Genomic DNA, 8133 nt, shown 5'->3' on the forward strand with positions numbered 1-8133 from the left:
GACCTAACCTAAAGAATATCATCGGGATGGACACTACTGCTAAGGGGTTTCCTCAGCCATACATGTCCTAAAGGCAACCATGAGGGGGATGGAGTACAATGAATAAACACCCAAGTTCATTAACACCTACAGGTTGCGGGCCTGCTAATGTTTCCCACTGGACTGTCTAGAAAGTCCGTGGTCGTCATCCAAACTCCGCTAGATGACTGAATCACAAATCACATTGAGGCCTCTCATCACTTTATTTTATCACACACCAACTATCTACCCATGTTCTACCCAACATATTTGTAGATAAAAAAACTTATACAGTTTAAAACTTGTATAAAACATCAACTCAACAGTCACCTCAAATAAACAATTAATATATTTACACATAGCACGTATTATAAGGTAAATACTTCATATCTATGTGTAAAATGAAAGTGACCATACACTCACATGTTTTGATGAAAATCGGGCAGCAATTCGTTTCCTAAAACGTTCGTTTCTAATAAAACTGGGAGTTTTATTCAGAAACCGGGCTCTGCGAGGGTCGGGCTTCGAAACCGAAAAGATAAATTTTCCGGGCTTCTCGGGCTCTTCGTGGCGTATTCCGGGGGTTATAATCGATACTGGGGCTTTGGGGAATGTTAAGATGAAGAAAATATGAAGAAAGGGGTTAAATATGGCAAAATTCCAAAACTACCCGAGAAGGCTCGCAAGCCCTCTATTTATAGGGGAGTCCGAAGTCGGTTAGAAGGGAGGAGTCAGCATGCGAGGGCAGGTGGCATCAGGAGCGAAGGCCACGCGGCAGAAGCTGGGCGAGGGTGCGCATGTGCTCGCACATGGTCTGCGCGTGCGAAGGGCTCGGTGTCGGCCTCTGATTGGACCGCGGTCTAGTCCGAGGCTCGGAGTCGTGGCACCATTTGTGAAGCTCGGATGCGTCATAGAAGGGTACGAGGCAACACCTGATTGGCCGAGCCTTCAGTCCGAGGAGAAGGTGACACGCGTCGACAGGTGGCCTCGGATGACTCAGTAGAATTTCGGATGACTCAGCCTTATTTCGGACACGTGGCACATGCGAGGCGAGGACACGTGGCCGAAGTCCACCTATGCGAAATTCCTCGGTTTTCGCGCCAAAACTTCTAAAATACATAACTTTCGCATACGAGCTCCGTTTTTGACGTTCTTTATATGCACGCGTAGGTAAAATTACTCTCTACAACTTTTGTTTAGACTTCGTCGGCTAATTTTGACTTTAATTTTTATATTATTATTTTTAACAGACCGGGACAGGAAATCCGTTAAAAATTCATAACTTCTTCATCTGACGTCCGTTTTCGTCTGTCTTTTTACCGTTCTGCTACAAATGACGAGACCTTCGATTCTCATTTAGGTCGTGTCGGTTAAAAATCGCTCGATCTAAAATTCGAGTTTTTAGCTGTCTACTACTAAGCTGAAACTTCGAAAAATCATAACTTCGTCATACGAAGTCAGATTTAGGCGTTCTTTTTATACCTACTATCGGTTTAACGAACACTACGAGTTTCGTTTAGATCACTAAGGCCAAAAAGTAGTTTATCGAAAACTCACTTTTTACGACATTCGGCCCCGTGCCGGTTTTGTCGCGAAACTTCGACAGGTCATAACTTCTTCGTTATAACTCGGATTTCGGTATTCTTTATATATCCGTAATCCTTGTCACGCCCACTACAAGTTTCTTAATAGATATCAGCTTTATCTAATATTTAATTTTGACGCTCATTTTTATTCTTAATTAATTAAACCCTAATAATTAAGCATAAAACACATAATTCACATAATATTCACATAATTCCTTTTCATTTCTTCAAAATGAGTTACAAAGGTTAACCTAGACTATAATGTCAATATTAATGCCTAGCCTAGAAACACGGGCATTACAATTCTCTCCCCCTTAGGATGATTTCGTCCCCGGAATCACACATCAGCAAACAAATGCGGGTAGCGACTCATCATGTCACTCTCCGTTTCCCAGGTGAGATTTGGCCCATTCGTATGTTTCCAACGCACCAGCACTAAATCGACCATCTTGCGTCTCAGCTTCTTAGTCTTACGGTCAACGATTGCCTCAGGTTCTTTAATCAACCTCTTGTTTTCATCCAACCTTAATTCAGAAATGGGAATTATGTCGAGCACATCTCTCGTAAACTTTCTCAAATAACACACATGAAATGTGTTATGAATACCCTCCAGTTCTTCCTGTAATTCTAGCTTGTAAGCTTGATTCCCGATTCTCTGAAGAACTTTAAATGGTCCAATAAACCTTGGACTCAACTTTCCCCTTTTACCAAATCTTATAAGTCCCTTCCACGGCGAGACTTTAAGTAAAACCGAATCTCCAACTTCGAAGGATATCAGTTGTCTTTTCTTGTCAGCATAATTCTTTTGTCGATCTTGAGCAGCTAACATCCTTTCCCTTATTACTTTCAACTTTTCAGCAGTCTGATGGACTATTTCAGGTCCCATAAACTGCTTCTCCCCAGCTTCCAGCCAACATGACGGCGTTTGACACTTTTCCCCATACAAAGCGTGATAAGGTGCCATCTTGATGCTTGAGTGGAAACTATTATTATAGGAAAATTCTACTAGAGGTAAGTGTTCATCCCAGTTACCTTGGAATTCTAGGGTACATGCTCTCAGCATATCCTCCAATGTTTGAATCGTTCGTTCGCTCTGACCATCAGTTTGCAGATGGTAAGCTGTACTCAAACACAACTTGGTACCCAATTCCTCTTGTAGACTCCTCCAAAACCTTGAGGTAAAACGGCTGTCACGATCGGATACAATCGTTAACGGAACACCGTGTAGCCTCACAATTTCCTTCACATAAGAATTCGCAAGTTTATCCATATACCATTTCTCGTTAGCGACTATGAAATGCGCACTCTTAGTGAAGCGATCAACGACCACCCAAATCATGTCGTGACCGTTCCTTGTTCTGGGCAGTTTAGTCACAAAATCCATAGTGATATCTTCCCATTTACCCATGGGTACAGGTAAAGGTTCTAAACTCCCATACAGTTTCTGATGTTGTGCCTTAACCCTAGCACAAATTACACACTCGGCCACATACTTAGCAATATCGAGCTTCATCGTCGGCCACCAGTAATAGGGTTTTAGGTCCCTATACATTTTCGTACTGCCGGGATGAATCGAGTACATGGTCTTGTGAGCTTCTTCCATCAGAAGATCTCTTACTCCTCCCGTCTTAGGTACCCAAATCCTATCTTTGAATACCTTCAATCCTTGACCGTATGTATCAAACACCAACGTTTTGCCCAAACGTTCCTCCTTCCGGTCATTTTTCTCTAAAGCTTCCTCCTGAGCTTTCTTTATACTTTCCACAATCGTAGAGACAACTTCAATTCTCAACGCTCTTGGCCTTTTATTTTCAAGATTCACCTTCCGACTGAGAGCATCAGCAACAACATTTGCTTTACCAGGGTGGTAAAGTATCTTACAGTCGTAGTCCTTGAGTAACTCTAGCGAGCGCCGTTGCCTCATGTTCTATTCCTTCTGATTAAAGAGATATTGAAGACTCTTATGATCAGTGAAAAGTTTGCATTTAGTACCATAAAAGATAGTGCCTCCATATCTTTAAGGCGAATACTACCGCTGCCAACTCTAGATCATGAGTGGGGTAGTTCTTTTTATGCTCTTTCAATTGCCTCGATGCATAGACTATCACCTTATCCCTTTGGGTCAGAACACATCCTAACCCAACTCCAGAGGCATCACTATAGACTGCGAAGTCATCAACTCCTCCAGGTAACGAAAGAATCGGTGCTTCACACAATCTCTTCTTCAACTTCTCAAAGGCTTCCTTATGCTTCTCATTCCAAGCATAAGTAGCTCCTTTGTGGGTCAAAGCTGTTAATGGAGTAGCAATCGAAGAAAAGCCTTGGATAAATCTTCGATAATATCCAGCTAATCCTAAAAAGCTTCTAATCTCCGTAGGACTTTTTGGTTGTTCCCACTTCATCACAGCTTCAATCTTTGCTGGGTCAACCATTATTCCTTCTTGGTTAACCACATGACCTAAAAATTGGACTTCTTGAATCCAAAATTCACATTTGGAGAACTTTGCATACAACTTCTCCTTTTTCAGGACTTCTAGCACCTCACGCAGATGCTTTTCATGCTCCTGCTTGCTTTTCGAATAGATCAAGATATCGTCTATGAATACTATCACAGATTTATCAAGGTATGGTTTACAAACCTTGTTCATCAAATCCATGAAAGCTGCTGGGGCATTAGTTAATCTGAACGACATAACCAAAAATTCATAGTGTCCATATCTTGTTCTGAACGCAATCTTCTCGATATCTTGCTCTCTCACCTTCAGCTGATGGTATCCCGACCTAAGATCGATCTTAGAGAAATAGCTCGAACCTTGCAATTGGTCGAACAGGTCGTCGATCCTCGGCAACGGGTACTTGTTCTTTATCCTCGATTTATTCAGCTCTCTGTAATCGATGCACATTCGCATGCTCCGGTCTTTCTTCTTTACAAACAACACAAGGGCTCCCCAGGGTGATGAACTAGGTCGAATGAAAACTTTGTCCAATAACTCCTGAAGTTGTGTCATAAGTTCTTTCATCTCTGTTGGTGCTAATCGATATGGTGCTTTTGCTATCGGCGTCGTTCCTGGTAACAAGTCAATACGAAATTCTACTTGTCGATCAGGGGGCAATCCGGGAAGATCTTCGGGAAAGACTTCCGGATAATCACACACCACCGGAATATTCTGCACCTCCTTCTTAGCATCGATCACGAACGCTAGATATGATGTACATCCCTTGGCCAAACACTTTCTGGCTTTCATTAGGGAAATGATTCCAGAGTTTACTCTGCGTTTGTCTCCATACACCATAAACGACTCTCTCCCTGGCGGGTTTACTTTTACTATCTTCTTCCTACACAATATTTCGGCGTCATTGGAGCTAAGCCAATCCATTCCTAAAACTATGTCGAATCCATTTAACTCGATAGGCAATAATTCCTCGTGGAACTTATTCCCATCCAAGTCAATGAGGATGTTTTTCATACGATGGCTAACAGGTACAAACTTGCAACTAGCAATTTCGACTATTATAGCATTAACTAGTCTATATACAGGCAAAGCTAGTTTTCTACCAAATTCATGCGAAATAAAGGAGTAATTGGCTCCGGAATCAAACAAAATTTGGGCAGGCAATTCATTTACGAGAAAGGTACCTGAAGCGACATCAACTTCTTCTTTTGCAGCTTCAAGGGTCATCTAAAAGGCTCTCGCCTTCGGCTTGTTGGGTTTTGAGCATTCTAACACTCCTATGGTGTACATGCAACCCTATAAACCTTGGATCTATGTTTTCTCTATTATACATGCAAATATTAACTATTCCAAGGTTTCATCCTAACCAGCATATTATGAAGCACCTATACTACAAAGTTCTAGTTAGATGACATACCTTTTGATGTAGCTTGATGTCGTCAAGCTTTAAGAGCTTAGCCCTAATAGTGTGGAAGCCTCAAATGGAATCACAAATCACCAAAACACCTTGGAAGAACTTGAGAGAATATGTATGCACACTAAAATCGGCCCACTCTTATTTTCACACACTTGTGCCAATTTTGTGAGCCAAGGACCCCTTTATATATTATGGAGGCTTAGGGTTACATCCATGTAAACCCTAATACCCATGACCTTTCATTTACATAGGATCCATGGGTTAAAAGCTCCATGGACCATCCATGGAAGCTTAGCCCAACCTAAATGAACTTAGCCCATTCCATATATATAAGAGTCCATATTTAATTAGTTCTTTTTGATCACTTAATTAATTCTAAATTAATTCTTGATCAATACTAATTAAATAATATGATTCCATATTAATATATTAGAACTTATAATATATTAATATAAATCATAAATATACTATTCTCAAAAGACTATCCATATAAATTGTGCCGGTGAAGTGCAACCCAAATGGACCATGCCGGGTCGGGTCAAGTACATACCAAATATAGTTATGGACTTAGACATTAATCCAATAGTCTCCCACTTGGATAAGTCTAAAACTATTATTGAGTATGAATTCAAAACCTAACTGGCAATCGTAGCTCTTAAAGCCGCTGTCGAACTCTGACCTTGTCAATGACTTGTCCATTAGATAAGGGATCATATATTCCTCCATTCTAGATATCATATGGACTGAGACATGGATTATAATCATTCTCTATGTCCATTTGTTGTTTCCCGATTTTCGATTCATGATGACTGACTGATTGAACAAATCAAATCAGTCCTGGCTTGGCCAAGCACTCACATGTCTCATCACTAAATCATCGAGGGGCCCACAGATATCGCTTTTATCCCGAAGGTAAAAGGAATGGATAAACTTCGTCTCATATGGCTTGTTCTACTACTTGTTGAATCATACACAAAGGCACGTTTTATAACATCGAGTTACCAATGCGTTTTCATGCAATCAATGTACAACCAACTCATAGTAACAACTCATATCTCTAGGTTTGAAGAATATAAGATATTATCGTCTCATGATCACTCGTGATAAAATCCATGAAGTGATTCAAATGAGCGTGGGTTGAATCCAATACTCAGAACTTATGAGCACTCATGAGTGTTGTAGCACCACTTTGTCCAACATCTTAGACCTCTACAAGCCAACCCATGACAGTCTTGATTCATATCTACTTCCAACATATGACCGACTGTGGATAGTTTGAATAACTTAGTCATTCAGGAAGAATGACCTAGTTTATTCTGGAAGTCACAACATGCAAAGTGAAACACAAGAATAATTGAATCTAATATGGTATCAAAACCTATGAATATAAATAAGACACTTTTATTTATCACCATACTGATTACTCATTATTCATTGTTTCGGTTTCATCAACTTTATACTTGAATTAAAAACACTAGTTGTCCCATGCTCCAAGCAAGTACACTATGTTTTTCAAAACAATAGTTTTGCCATACACCGAGTATGCACTCTATGTTTTTCTATGATCCTTACTTTGTGAAATAAACCAATTGAACATAATTTCAATGATTCTAATTTCACACTTCCAAATCCTTATTGAAAAATGTGAGAATTTCAAATTCCTATCATTTATCGAAATTTGTTTAGATTTTAAACTTATATGCACTGACCCTCCTATAATGAATATGTACAAAGTCACAAAGACTTGTCAACAGTCATTATAAGGTATTCCAATGGAGTTCAACTCCATGGAAACTAAGTCTCATATTCAAAGTACATTGCTTTGAACATGCTTCTTGCATTAGGTTTTCTAATCTTACACATATAATTTCCACCTATGGAGACAACTCCATATTCTCATTTTGACTATCACTTCTGAACAAGAGATGCCGCTTTTCAGAATATGTCAATATGGTCCTTCCAAAATTAGCACTATACTTCCAACTGTCCCTGAGCAACCAATCTTTGGTAAACCTTAGATTGTCCTCGACAATTGCTTAATCATTTTAGTCATATCCAATTCTAGACCTTTTTCCTTCTTAATGCCTCTGGGCATTTGGAAAAATTTAGAAATGACAAATATTATAGCACATGCAATCGATCCTGTACCCAAAGCAAATGGTACACGATTCATGATGTCTCACATAAAGACATGATTCTAGACCAGTCTTTTGCTACAATATTTTTATTTGCCATGTTTTCAAAAATTTGACTATGAAGAGGGATGCCGTAATCATAATCGAATTTTGAGAACGCAATATATAGAATTTCCTTAAGTTGAACCAATCCAACATGAAATTCATATATATATTCTTGACTAAAGATGATTAAGGTCTCAATCTAAGCCTTTAGAACTGAAATGAAGTATATCCTCTCCCTTAATTATAGCAAAACAACTTTTTCAATCCCTGCAGCCTCACGAATTGAAACTTTTGTTTTCTATAATTAACATTGCTAACTTGCAACACTAACAATAATTATCATGCTCCCACTAACATGATGATTATTAGCATAACACTTATGCTCCCACTAGCTTTGACATGTACTCAGAAATCAGCTGGACTTCTAGAAATCAATACTTTATTGACTTTCTTACCAAAGTTCAGATTTCTGATACGAG

Source organism: Lactuca virosa, chromosome 5 (genome assembly GCF_052849685.1).
Source record: "Lactuca virosa cultivar CGN04683 chromosome 5, Lactuca_virosa_CGN04683_v6, whole genome shotgun sequence".
Lineage (NCBI taxonomy): Eukaryota > Viridiplantae > Streptophyta > Magnoliopsida > Asterales > Asteraceae > Lactuca > Lactuca virosa.